General features: G+C 43.3%; 1 long non-coding RNA gene across 3 annotated transcripts in view; it reads right to left on the bottom strand.

The window, feature by feature from the left end:
* Window positions 1–57: 57 nt before the first annotated feature.
* The window catches only part of LOC145722699 (uncharacterized), a 39,643-nt gene continuing 25,661 nt past the window's right edge, over window positions 58–14,039 (bottom strand). Inside the window, exons 2-5 of one of the 3 annotated variants that reach the window (XR_014147163.1) lie at window positions 3,564–3,700; window positions 1,684–1,859; window positions 1,019–1,131; window positions 58–571 (exon numbers count right to left, since the gene is read on the bottom strand). This is a non-coding gene — a long non-coding RNA (uncharacterized LOC145722699). Of the gene's footprint in view, window positions 572–870; window positions 1,132–1,683; window positions 1,860–3,563; window positions 3,701–6,829; window positions 6,939–14,039 lie in introns of those variants that run through there. The other 2 variants (XR_014147162.1, XR_014147161.1) reach the window with 2 other exon arrangements.

The following is a 14,039-nucleotide window of genomic DNA, read 5'->3' as shown; positions in this document are numbered from 1 at the left end:
TATGGTTACCTAATCCTGGGGGGGGGGGTTGTTTTATATCTCCACACAGTGACTAGGTCAATATAAGGAAATATTATATTTCTCTGTCCCTCCTTGCTCTCACCTTCTGTGTAGCAGGGATTTTTTTCTGGTTCATGCCTTTGGGATCCCAGTTTATGCTAGGGCGTCTAATTCAATCTCCACTTTGGGCAAGCTCAAGGCTTTATCTCCTACTTCTCAAGTCCTGCACATTCATCAAAACAGAAGTTCAAGTTTCCTGGCCTAGGCAAAAACCTCAGAATGAAAATCACCTTGTTCTTAAATTACCTCTGGGTTCCTGCTCTTACCTCACTTTTGGGATTCACAGATTCTTTACTTTTAAGACACTAACAATGTGGTTTAAAAAAACAAAAAACACTTTTTTTTTTCTCTTCTTTCATTTTAGTTGCTTCAGTTGGAAGGGTTAGTCAGTGCATCTAACTCGTTATACTGCCAAAAAGTGAAACCGAGGTGGTCGTTTCCAGATGACTAAAATGAGGCTTAGTAGAGCCATATCCAAGTCCAAAAGCCAGTAAGTGAGTAGTGATGACACCTGAAAGGAACCACAGGTAGCCTGAACTCTCACACAGACTTTTGGTTGATGGACACATGCAGGGCAAGTGATTTAAAGCCAGACTCTCATGCAAAAAGTTCCAGGAAGGTTTAGTATCCCCTGGAAAGTGGAAGTTGATATTGTGTCAAGGGAAGAGTGGCTGCTTCCCTTTGTGGTCCCCTCTTCCATGTCATCTGCCCTTTAATACCATCTTGGGTCACAAATCTGGAAATTTTTTGTGTTATGTAAGTGGGAAGATATAGGGCTAGGGACCTTTGTACAATCAGCCAGGTCAGAACTTTGACCTAGAGCATGTCCTTTATTCCTTCATTTAACAAACGTTTGTTGAATACTTTACTATTCCCTGGGGACTCACTGAAAACAAGACCCAGTATCTGCATTCGTAGAGCTTACAGCTGATGGAGGAAACAGAGGAATGGAGCAGACCTTGTAAGGGTAGGATGGTGTCACAAAGGACTAAGCACTGGATTCCATGGCAGGACGACAGAGTCAGGGGGCCAGGGAGATCTTGCTGAAAGAAGTGACATCGAAGCTGAGACCTGGGGGCAAAGAGAAATTGGTCAGGCAGAGAGAGGAGGAGGCCACAGTGGTCCACACACAGTAAGTCCTGAGCCCAGGGGTTGAGGTGAGGAGTGGCATTAGACAAGGCTAGAAGGTGGGCAGAGAGGCATATGGGGGAAGTATTGTTTCTGTTGCCTTAAGAAGTCTGGACTCTCTCTGGAGGGAAATAAGAAACCAAAGGGTTTTAAGGAGAGTTCACTCAGAAAAATCACTCTGACTGCATTATGGGGATAGGCTGCATGGGGAAATGAGATTATGGTGGCCTGTGGGGACTGAGACATATTTAGGAAATGAGGGCTTTGGAGTTCCACTCCTGGCTCCATCACTTTATAGCTGCGTGATTTTAGGCAAATTACTTAGCCTCTTTTGCCTCCCTTTCCTCATCTGTAAAGCAATAGTATGATAGGATCCACCCTATGGTGTTGTTGCGAGGCTTAAATGAGCTAACACACATAGAGTACTTTTGACAATACCTAGTGTCTACTAAGGGTTTAATCTTACTGTTATCTGAACAGACAGTCAGGACTTACCGGGTGAATGAATAAAGGAGGTGGGGAGAGAAGAATCAAAGATGATTGATGGAGGCGAAGTGATAAGGAACCCAGGTGAGGTGCAGGTCAGTTCAGTGGGAGGAGGCAGTGGGACATCCGTGGAGAGAAGTCTAATCTCCTGCTGGAAGCAGCTGACATAGACAGGGAAGACAACCCTGGGGGGAAACACTGAGCTGAGTCTTGAAGGACAAGTAAGAGCTACTGAGGTGATGGGGAGAACGGGGGAGGAGAGAAAACATGTAAAAGCAGGCCAGCAAGAGCACAACATAGCTGGAGCAAAGGCAGAGAAAAGCAACAGTCGGAGATAGAATGAGGAAAAGGCAGGGGTCTGATCTTATAAATGGTGCTACAGAGTTCATGCTTTACTCTCTCAATACCCATAAGGAGAAGGTGACTTTTTGAGTTTTTTTCTCCCTTACCTTTTCTGAAACACACTAACTTGTTAAGATGTCCCAACACCCAAAATACTCTTGCCCTATTGCTTGAGCTTAATGAAAATAGGTAATGGCGTATCTATTTTATCAATGTAGTAGCTTGGTATATAATGTCTTTTGTGGGCCTGTACTTCTCCGTCATTCTGCATCAAAGGGGTTCTTTCCAGAAGGCGGGGTTGAGGCCTGGCTACCTTTTTCTCTGTGGGACACCCGGGGCAGATGACAGACTTTGATGGTAAGGAAGAAGCTTCTCTGCTCCTCTTCACATGTCAAGTCTGTGGCACAGAGCCAGCTAGAACCCTGAACTTCGCTCACTGTCAAACTCTCAACATGATTTGTTCTTTCCGCCGTTGAGGCTTGGTAAGCCACCCAAATTTAAGCCAGATCCGTAGCTTCAGGCCAACACTGACAGAACATCCTCATGATTTTCCAACATCAGGAGCCCAGGTGTGCTGGTCATGATTCTTCCCGCCCTTTCCCCCTCACTCTTCACAGACCTCACTTACTGTAAACTGTCTGCAGCAGCACCATCAGGCAGCCTCCCCGAATTTGGCCAGATGAGTCATGGGCTGCTGACTCCACATCACTGGTGAAACTTCCTGAAATCCTGCACATCGGTACAGGTCTATAAAATTGAGTCAGTGCCAGTCACGTCACTTCCCAGGGTCGCGAATGTTCTCCCAGGGGATTATTTACTTCTGGCCCCATGGGTTCATTCAGTATCAGGGAGGTGTTAATTTTAGTGCAGAGCTCTGGGATTCTGCGGCAAGCCATTCCTGGGTTCAAATCCTGGCTCAGTCCTCCACTAGCTATATAACCTCTGACAAGCTAAGCCTCTATTTCCTCGCCAGTAAGATCCCCTGTAATATGGCGATGATAATGACTACGTGGAAGGGTTGCTGGAAGGATTAGAAACAACCATATAAAGAACCTAGCATGTAGTAGGTATTCAGAAATTGACAGCTACCATTAATAAGAGCATTTTGTAGGAACTAAGCCTTGGGGTATTAGACTGCATGATTGCAGAGTTTCTGAGAGCAGATCTAGCCATCAGTGCTGACATGCCATTTCCTGCCAGGCCAGGCAATGAGGTAGGTTGGTGGTAGGGAGAGTGCAGAGGTGATCTTACCCTAGATTCCAGGGATTCTCCTGATTTAGGCCATTCCCCATAGGACAGCAGGCAGATTAAAGGGCACATCTGTCTCCATGGTTCACCCTTTCTTTGGGCTGAGACATAGACTCCCCAGCTTCAGGGAACCCTTCTGTCTTCTTTATGAACCACTTCTACAATTTCCCCAAGGCTAATATTTAATATATAATTTTCTAATTAGCACTTCTCAGTCACCATCTCCAACTGGTCCACAACTCCCTTGGGAACTTTGATGTGATGGAATCTTTAATACATCGCACGCTGCCCCAGCTCACCGCAACCCTCTCCTCCAGTGGAATTGGCTCAGAAGGCGATTGCAGGAAGAGTTCCTCGCCTCATTCCTAATGATCACTTCCTCATTCACTATAGGTTGGTATCTCCATCCAGCTGCAGTCTTTGTTCTGGAATCATTCTGGACAGGGAGGGTGAGATACAATGCACACACAACTTACCTTTCAGGCTTACAAGCTTAAAATCCCCTCTACAGTTACAGCTGAACTGTAGGAGTGCCAGGAGAAAACAGGACGCTTGCAAGGCTCCACAAGGATAATCCTTTGGGATTTGAGCAATCTTCCCAGCCAGACGTTATAATGTGCTAACACCCTTGTGAGTCATGAACTAACTCATGGTCAATTCTGTTTGGAGAACAGGATGAATAATTGAGAGTAACTGGGTGTTTGCCTGAATCTGGGCCTAACCCAGTATTTATTCTGTTTTCTTGTCTCTTTTTGCCTAAAACAAACATGTCTAGTTTCCCATCTTCTTCCACATTCCCTGCTTAATCCTTCACTGACTTTTAGAGGAAAGTCCAAAGTCTTTAACACACTCTAAAGACCCCAATGGGTGGTCCTGCCTATGTCTCCAGCATTTCTATGCCAAGCTAGAAAGACTAGAAGTGAGGGCAGCCACATCCTTGGGGGGGTACGTGCCTAAAAGCCATAAGCCTAATTTTTTTAACTTTTTCTGTTGGAATAATTTTAGACTTATAGACAAGTTGCAAAAAGTAAAACAGAAAGTTCCCCCATTTCTTTAAACCAGCTTCCCTTAATGTTTACATTTTATGTGACCATAGTATAATGATCCAAACCAGGAAAATACCATTGGTACAATACTATTAACTGAACTACAGTCTTTATTTGAATTTCAGCAGTTTTCCCACTAACATCCTTTCTCTGTTCCGGGATCCAATCTGGGACCTCACATTGTATTTACTTGTCATGCCTTTTTAATTTCTTTAATCTGTGAGTTTCTTAAGTCATTCATTGTCTTTCATGACCTTGACCTTTTGAAGAGTGCTGGTCAATTATTTTGTAGAATGTCCCTCAGTGTGGATGTGTGGTGTTTTCTCCTGGTGTTTTTTGGCAAAAATACCACAGAAATGATGTCATACTGTTCTCAGGGCATCATAGCAAGGGGTACATGATGTGGGTACGCCTTACAACTGGTGATATCGACCTTGATCACTGACTAGATTTTCTTCCTTATGCTTAGCTTTTAACGTTTTCATTTCTTCTCTAATTATCCTTTCTCCTCTGGGGAACTCATCCTTTCTCATGAGTTTGAGTATCATCTGTCTATACCTCAAATATAACCAAATTAATATATATATATATATTTTTAAAAAGATTTTATTTATTTAATTGACAGAGAGGGAGAGATAGCGAGAGAGATAGAGAGAGAGCACAAGCAAGGTGCAGGGAGCCGCAGGGAGAGGGAGAAGCAGACTCCCTGCTGAGCAAGGAGCCTGATGCGGGACTCCTGGGATCATGACCACAGCCGAAAGCAGAGGCTCAACCGACTGAGCCACCCAGGCGCCTTCCAAATTTATATTTTTATGCTATAGCTCTCCTTTGACCTTTAGGCCATATGTCCAACAGCCTACTTAATCTTTCCACTTGGATATCTAATAAGGATCTCAAATGTAATATTCAAAACCAAACTCCTGAATTTCCAGCTGTCTTCTACATCTTTGTGAATGGCAATTCATCTTTCCAGTAGCCCAAGCCAAAAGTATTGGTGTCATCTTTCACTCTTCTCTTTCTTTCCCACTACATTCAAACCATCAGAAAATGCTGCTGGTTCTATATTAAAAACCTGTCCAGGTTCTACCACTTCTTACCATCTTCTCAGCTACCACTCTGATATAAGTTACTACCACCACCATCTTCCTCTTGGATTACTGTGATTTTTACCCAAACGATGTCCTCGATGTTGGCCTTCTCTCTCTACAGTCTTTTTTCCATAGAGCAGCCACAGTAATCTCTCAAAAGTATTAAGTCAGATCATGTAATTTCTCTGATCAAAACCCTCCAATAGCTTCCCATTTCAGTTAAAAGCTAAAATCCTTTTCCAGTAGGGCTATAAGGCCCTACGTGATCCAGTTTGCCAACTTCCCCAGTCATATCTCTTTGTTTTCATCTCCTATTGCTCTCCTCCTTGCTATTCCTTGAAAATCATCAAGTTTGCTCCTCATTTGAGGTCTTTGCTTGTGATGTCAGTCCTCTTTTTTTAGTAATCCCCCACTCAATAATGGCAACTCAACCAATTCCGCTGCACAAATTGGGAGTCTCACAGCCATCCTCAATGATTTCCTCTCCCTCATGTCCAATTCATCATCAAACACTGTGTCTTTTTTTCCCCACATAAACAATGTTCAAACCTATTTCTCATCCTCACTGCTAATACCTGGGTTCACTATTATCTCTCTTTCCTGATCTCTTTGGCCACTGCCAATCAATTCTCCCCACTGTGGCCCAAGCGGACTTTTCTAAATGCCAATCTCATCCAATCACAGCCTGCTTACATGCTCTTTAATGACTTCCCACAGCTGAGAGACATAGGCCACAATTCTTAACATGCCTTACATAGCCCTGCTGGTGTGGCCCTCATTCTCCATACTCCAGCCACAGCAGTCTTCTTTCCATTCCTCAGATGGTACAATGCTGCCCCCTGCCATGGCCAGCTCTTCTTTTTGGGAAACCCTCCACCCACCCCATCCTGTCCCCACTCTCTAGCTCACTCCTTCGCCTAGCTAAAATCTATACCTATACATAGGCACACTGCAACTTAATTATCATTTCATCAGAGGAGCCTCCCCTCCTCCTCCATCCAGAGAGAGTTTCTCTGTTTTATACTATCAAAGAATCTTGCTTCGTTCCTACAGGATGTTCACACTAGCTTGTAATTGTCTATTCAGGACTGGGATTATTTGTCAAATACCTGTCTGCCCCATTAGACTGTAAATCTTATGATAGAGAGCTAAGTGGTGGACACACGGTTGACATTCAATAAATATTTGTTGAATGAATAATTGAATAAATCAATGAATTGATGAAAATAAAATCATGCTTTTGAAAGACAGATCTGGCAAATCAATTAAAAGGAAGAGAAAGGTGAAGGGCAGGAGTTCTGTATAATTAGGCTGTTTGAGTAACACAGGCCAGGAAAGAGGAAACAAAATTCTAAACAAGGATGGTGGGAGACGAATGGAAAGTAACTGGCTGGGGGGTGGGGGTGTTGTGCTACCAATATACCAGTTTACCCACAGAAAGCCAGCAACACTGTGCTCTGTGCCCACTGCTCATCCCAGATGTGGGCGGAGGATGGACAAACGCCTGGCATGTTCAGCAGTCTCAACACTGGGGGAAGTTCTGTGGTGAGGACAAGAGGCACTTTCTAGGACATTCTCTCTCTTAAAAAGACAAAGCCATCTGAATGACAAAGACATCCCAGGACCATTTTGCCATCCTTTGGACTCTGGAGGTTCATAAATAGGCTGGTTCCTGTGTTTTTAACAGTATCTGATCTATCTGATTACAGTTTCGATTTAAATAGTTCCATTACTACAAGAAGCAGCTTCATCACCAGGAGGGCCCAGAGCCCAAACTGTACTAGCTCCCTGTCATATAATTTAGCCTCAGTCATACCTCAGACAATATTTACACAAGGTCACTTCTTCAAACCATGTCTAGCCTTCCCCAATGACAATATTATTTATGCCAAATGCTTCTCCTAAGGGATGGAAAACTGCCAGCTCGGGTTTAATAGGCTATACGGACAGGCTAGAAAAACATCATTTGTGGCACACACAGTTTATGCATTTAGTGTATAACTAGATGTACAGACTGATCACTGGAAACATGGCCGAAAGCTGGCCCCAGGAAAAGAAAAAAAAAAAAAAGCCACAAAAGCACTAAGGTTTGGATCTTTCCTCCCCGATATTAGTTTTGGAAACCCTAGGTGTAGTCAGAATTATGAATGCACAAGAGAGAGCTGCCTCAGACTTCAGTGGCTACCTGAATATCCAAAATAGGGGGAAAACCTGCAAAAGGAAATTTAACTTGGGCGTATGTGCCCAGCAGCCATCCTCCTGTGGTTGCAAATTCATGTGACCATCCAGGGGAACAGGCAGCCCAGGGGCCTTTGGTAACAAAGAACAGTCTAACCCATTGATGTTAATTTACCAAATTATTCACATCCCGCAATCTGGAATAGAAATCAGTGGCCAAAATATGCCTCCTCTACACCTCAGTCAAAACACCTATAAAAATCTAGATACCAGGAGGCAAAGTCTGGAACATAAACGACTTCATCCTGTTGCCAATGAGTTATTAAAGTACCAAATGATGGGGCCGCCAGGGATGTCTGGGCTGCCCTGGCTTCCAAGTTCTGGTCTTGGGGTATCTTTAATAAGACATTTGGCCAAAATATATTGGTGACAACTCTTTTCTCTTAAAATCTAGTTAAGGATACAAGTCATACCTTCCACTTAATCCCTTACAGACCACTGGAACTTTAAAATCTCTGTAGTAGAAAATTAACAAACTTTGGGAGGCTGAGCTTTCACATAAAGTATGTAATATCTGTCCAGACTTGTATGACTTGTTGATGATAAATATCACTAATAAATAACTTGTACATTATTGTTCTTTAAATAGATACTACCACTCCTACATAAAAACATCATCCTATCTAATTTAAATTTTAGGAAACAAATGTCAATTATAAAGAGGTTTCAAAAATTCAAAATTGTTCCTTAGTATTGATAAATTTGGAATGATTCTTTGTCCTTAAAATGCGTTTTTTAAAGGCTGTAAGTGCTGTATTTTTGCTTCCAAGTGCTCTTTCCAGAGGAGTTGCCTCCCGTGGGCCCAACGTTTAGTAGTACTTGAGATATCATTATTTATTAATAATACTAGCATGCACACTTCCCGATGAGCACTTGGCCAAGCAATTCCATGCCCAGAAATTATTTCAGGACAATAATTAGAAACGTGTGCAGAGATATTCACTACAGAACTACTTACTATTGGTAGTAAATGTACAACAATAAAAGACTGGTTAAACAAAGTAGCCATATGATGGAATACCATATAACCATAAAAAATCATGTTACAGAAAAATATCTAACCTATAGGACAAAGTTTACAGTACACCAAATGAAAAAAGAGATGACAAAACAATATATACCAAATACATGTCCAGGTGGAATGATATAAAAATATTAACTCATGCAGAACAGTCCTGAGGGCTCCCCAAAGTGATGTGGGCAGGATTTAAGAAGGGGGCTAAGGAAGTGCACTGATGTGACTTCATTAATATCCGCAGGCCAGAAAGACTTACAGACATTTGGACAGGAGTTTTTACTTACGCTTTCATTACAGTAGTAATTTGCATCCCACCTGTCATGATCCAAGCAAGGGAGGAATAGCATGGGCATTTTTCGCTGTTTCTAGCCCAGTGGTGGTTTGGACAGGGCCTGCATAAGACTCCATCTGGTCTTCTGTCTGAAGCACTTTGCTTAAGTCAAGAGCAAGAAAACTAACTTCAGTCTCACACAGTGAGATCCCCTAGTCTACAGGAAAGCATTGCCATATGGTTCCTAACATTATAGCACTCATGGGTAACCCCTGAAGCCATCTTCATGTCCACATGATCCTACAGCATAGAGATTTATTAGGATATTGTAAATAAAACTTGGATAAACAGAAGCATGACATGGGAGACCCCACAGGCTAGGGGGAAAAAAGAAAAAAGAAAAACAAACTTGCTTCGTCGGCTTCTCTGGCAAACAGATATGGGTCATGATTTATCAAGATAGGAGCTTTTTCAAGGCATGATTATAGGCAAGAGAAAGTTGAATAAAGTTTTGACTTAGAAGTGCCTCTGCGTGTTTCTGCTGGACTTTCCTATTTGAACGTTCCTTGGGCTCCCCAAGCTTAATGCGTTGGAAGCGAGGATCATTCTCTTCTTTTTTTCCCTTAGTGTCACTATCTGAATGGCACCTGAATAGAGATGACAGGCGAAGCAAAAGAGATGACTAAGAACTCTGTTCAGAGCATTGTGAGATTGGGGAAGAGGACCAAGGACAGCCCTTAGGACCGGCCCACATGTGAGGTAGAGGGAGAAAAAAGTAAATTCAAAGGGATCATCCAAGAAGTCAGAGTAAGAATGACTTTCCTCTGTATCAAGTTATATAAACATAATTTGCTTTAAGGTGGAAATTTTAGTCAAAAATATACTTTGAAGACAAGATAGTTTTATTTTGTTTGATGCTAATGGATCTTTGCCTGACACTAAAACAATCCAGATGTATCAGATAAAACAAAGCAAAACTGTGCTTAAATATTTCCAATAGTTCAAGTATTCCACCCTCCTGAAAAAAAAATAAAAAAAAAACTTTTTAAGAGGTAAGTGAATAATTTATAATATAACTTTATATAAGAGGAGATCCAAAATGTTGAATGTCTCAAGGAATATTTGTCAATGGGTACAACTTGAAAGGGTCCTACTGACTTTATAGACCCAGGAGTCCCATTCATAAAGGTCAAATTGACATTTTTGCTTGAACATATCATTAAACAGTAGGAGCTAATGGGGGTTCACTTTTGTTTCCTAGGCCGAAGTGTTGTTTGGCTCTCTCTGTTCAGAAATAACCACAGGGCTCACTCACTCAGCAGTAATGCCGAGAGCATCCTCCCAGACTGGAAGGTTGAAAACAGTTGCCTCTGTGGTTCCTGCAGCCGGGATCAGACTAGAGCAATTGTGCAGTCAATTTGGCCCATCTTGAGGACTTTGGTTCTCGAATGGCAGGGCTGTGCAGACTAAACTAGAGGTTGTTTTACAAGGACCATCAAAATCCTCATTTGCATGTGTGAAATTCCTGTGGAGAGGCTGGTTTTGAATCTGGCTGGCTGGGCCAGATTACAAGTTGAGTCTGCTAGCGTGAATGTAAATAGCATCAACTAGATCTCGGGCCCTCCCAGTCAGCCTTTCCCTTCTCTGGACCAAATCACTAGCCAATTGTTTGAAGTTCAACACAAGGGACCCCAACACCTGCCATTCACCTCCCAGCTAGCAGAAGACATCACATTTTCTTGGAACAAATGGTCATCGACAGCCACCACCAGCATAACAAAGTTCATTGAGTACTCACACTGAGCTGAAGGCTTTCCACACACCATCTCCTCGGAGCCTCACCACAACCCGATGAAGTGTGGCATTACCACTGCATTATCATTTTTCAGGGGAGAAAACTGAGGCTTAGAGAGATTAAGGATAACTCGTACCAGGTCACACAGGTAGGAAGCAGTACATTTGAATGCAGCTAGTTTAACTTCCACATTCATGCCTTTCACCATTTTTGCCTGATGCCATGTTGCTTCCTTTTAGTAGGCTGAGCTCAGTTGGCAATGAATAGCAGCCGTGAGCACTGGAATCAAGACCGAAAGGCTGTGTGATATGGAACAGCATCAAGTTTGAATGGAACTCAGTTACCTGTGTCATTCTTGTCTTAAAACAGAGCTGTGTGAATTGTAGGAAGCCATGTCACTTGTGGACTGGGATTCTCATTCTGAGAACATCTGGACATTGGCGATTCTTTGGCGCCATCAGGAAACCCTTGCTTTGGGAGGTGTATGACACAGATCCCTGACATCCCTTCCAGGGAAGAACGCGGCACGGCAGTTACAAACATCCCAGCTCTCCATCCCTCCCGCACACCTTCCGCATATGGAGGGGGGTGTCCTACACTCGTCGCCTACACAGCAGTCTGGCAACCCCTGGCCAAAGTGGTTTATAACATCTGGATAACTGCTTCCAGATGTGGCCTTCACCCGAAATACTTGATTAAAAGTTTCACACTCAGCATCTGGAAATAACTGACACAGCACAGAGAGCTCCTATCATCTGCACCTAGAATAGAAGCAGTAGGGTCACTCCAAAGATGAGAGCGTGTCCACGGCCTCTCAAGAGCCCAGGAAAACGGTGAGATTGCGGATCTATTGTGTGCTCATTAAAGTCAAGCAAATGGAGCTGAGCCTGGAGGCAGTAGAATGGACCGGGCAGAGCAGGGGCCTTGGAATCAGATCCGCATCCAAACCCCAACTCCACCAGTCACCAGCAGGGACTTTTAGCAAAGACTTAACTTAATCCTGGAGCCTCAGATTTCTCCTCTATAAAATGGGAACACAACGATGTTCAGGGGACTCAATAAATTGTTGTCTCGCTTTTCTTCTCATTAGTTGAGTCTAGAAACACAATTCACTGTTATGCCTATTACATAACTGAATAAAACACTTAGGACTAGCAGTTCCTTTTTCACTGTTTATACAGAACATTAACATTTTTTAAATAATAGTAGCAGATGTTTATAATGTGTCCTTTTGAGGAGGAGCTCAATTTCACATTAACAAGGGAAAATCTCTGAATTCGTCTTAGAAACAGATTCAGACCAATCCTGAGCCCAGATGAAAATTTTGCGGTCCCTCACATCTTCTGGAGCTAGACATCTTGGTGTTACAGAGAAAAGGGAGTCCAGCTAGACCTGAGGTTAAGATCCACCAAATCTGTGAAGGGGTGAGACAAAATGATCCTCACTTAATAGGTGCAGGAAGGTTAAGCGACATTTTGAGTGTGGGGTTGAAGATTTAGTCCCAGTGAGTAAGCTAATCTCATTCACGCTACAGTATTTCCCCCCTTCCCTTTGAGAGTCATCATCAAGGGCTGTAATTTATGGAGCCATCAGCAATATTGCAGAGCAGTGACAGGTACTTCTCTTACACGACTTCCGTGCACTCTTCTTTACAACCTGCTAGTAAAGCAGACGTTATCAGCATCCCCATTTTTCAGGTGAGGAAATTGTAGCTCCAAGAACTTAAATCGTTTGCCACAAATCATAAAGCCAACGAGCGGCAGACCTGGAATTTGAACCCGCCCGTCTAACTCCAAAGGCATCTGCCGAGAGCTGAGAAACGCCAACTTCCCCCTAACGTGCAGCGAGCGAAGGACTGGTGAGAATGACTCGCCTGCTCATCGCCTGCAGCCCTGAGGATAATTAAACTGTGGCATCCCTTGTTTGCCGTGTCCACAATCTGGGCTGTGCCCACCGTTCCTCCTGGCGGCCAGAACACCTTTTTCTGCGGGTCCAGACTGCTGGACAGGTGTTTGGCACAAGAGCTTCCTTTCTCCCCATCTGCATCTCTGTTCACGGTGAGGCCCCGACCTCTCACGGGCGGCTGCTCCCCACATGTGCTCACAGCCCCGCTGATGAGAAATGGCAGAAGCAGGTATTAAAGGTGGAGGGTCTGGCTTATTGCTCTGAATGTATTAAAAACCATTCCCAGACTCCACATAAAGAGTTTTACACACACGGCACATATGATACAAGGGAGACAGAGAAGCAGACGTGGGGATAACCACAGTGAGACAAGTAACCACAACAGAAGTCTGGAGAGCCGGGCCTAAGGAAAGCTGCTTTTCACAGACCGGGTGATGGATGTCTCCTCCGCAGACAGACAGCTAGAGGTACTTATTTTTATAAAAAGTGGACAGAAGGAACTCCAGACATCCAGACCTGCTCTCTTCCTATTCTTGGGTCCAGAGCTGACTCAGCCTCTCTGCTTCCCTTTGCAGGATGGTGAGTTATTCCATGCGCTCGTGCTAATTATCCACATCCCGCACTCTCTTTTCTCACAGGTCGTTGAAATGTCTCCTTGTCTGGGTTAGAACTTGGGTGGATGCTGAATTGCCTTCTGGAACCCTCCCCAGTGATGAATTTCTCACACCTAGGGTATTGTTTGAGGGGAAAATTCTTTCAATTTAAAGGCCCTTGAGATGGTTATTCCAAAGAATTTGTTTTACTAGGCTCTTGAAGACGATACTTACCATTTATTGAGTACACAGTAAGTGCCAGATAATTTCCATAAGCTATCACATTTAGCCCTCATAAAAATCACATAAGGCAGGTATTAGCCCCATTGTACAGATCAACAGCAGAGAGGACACACACAATAAATGGAAGGGAAGATAAAACCATATGGCATACACGCATTTCCTCAGAGTTTCTTTAGTATGCAAGAGGCAGAGTGATGTGGTGAAAGGAGCTGCACCTAGGCCAGGAGATGTGAATTCTTATCCTGGCATTGACACTAGCCAGATCTGGATCTGGGCAAGACCCTTTAGCTCTGTGCACCTCTGTTTATCTGATCTAAAAAAAAAAAAAAAAAGTAGGTGTTTGGACTAGGCAATTTCTATATATATGGCCTCTTCCTCTAACTTTCTATGGCTATGACCTATTTTCATACTGTAGTTAATAATGTCAGACTCTTCAACAAAACCAAAAGACAACCGACCGAATGGGAGAAGATATTTGCAAATGACATATCAGATAAAGGGCTAGTATCCAAAATCTACAAAGAACTCATCAAACTCAACACCCAAAGAACAAAGAATCCAATCAAGAAATGGGCAGA

This window comes from Leptonychotes weddellii, chromosome 7 (genome assembly GCF_054177405.1).
Source record: "Leptonychotes weddellii isolate Sample4059 chromosome 7, ASM5417740v2, whole genome shotgun sequence".
NCBI classification, from domain to species: domain Eukaryota; kingdom Metazoa; phylum Chordata; class Mammalia; order Carnivora; family Phocidae; genus Leptonychotes; species Leptonychotes weddellii.
Note: the sequence above shows the minus strand (reverse complement) of the source record. Positions and strands in the feature narration are given on the sequence as shown.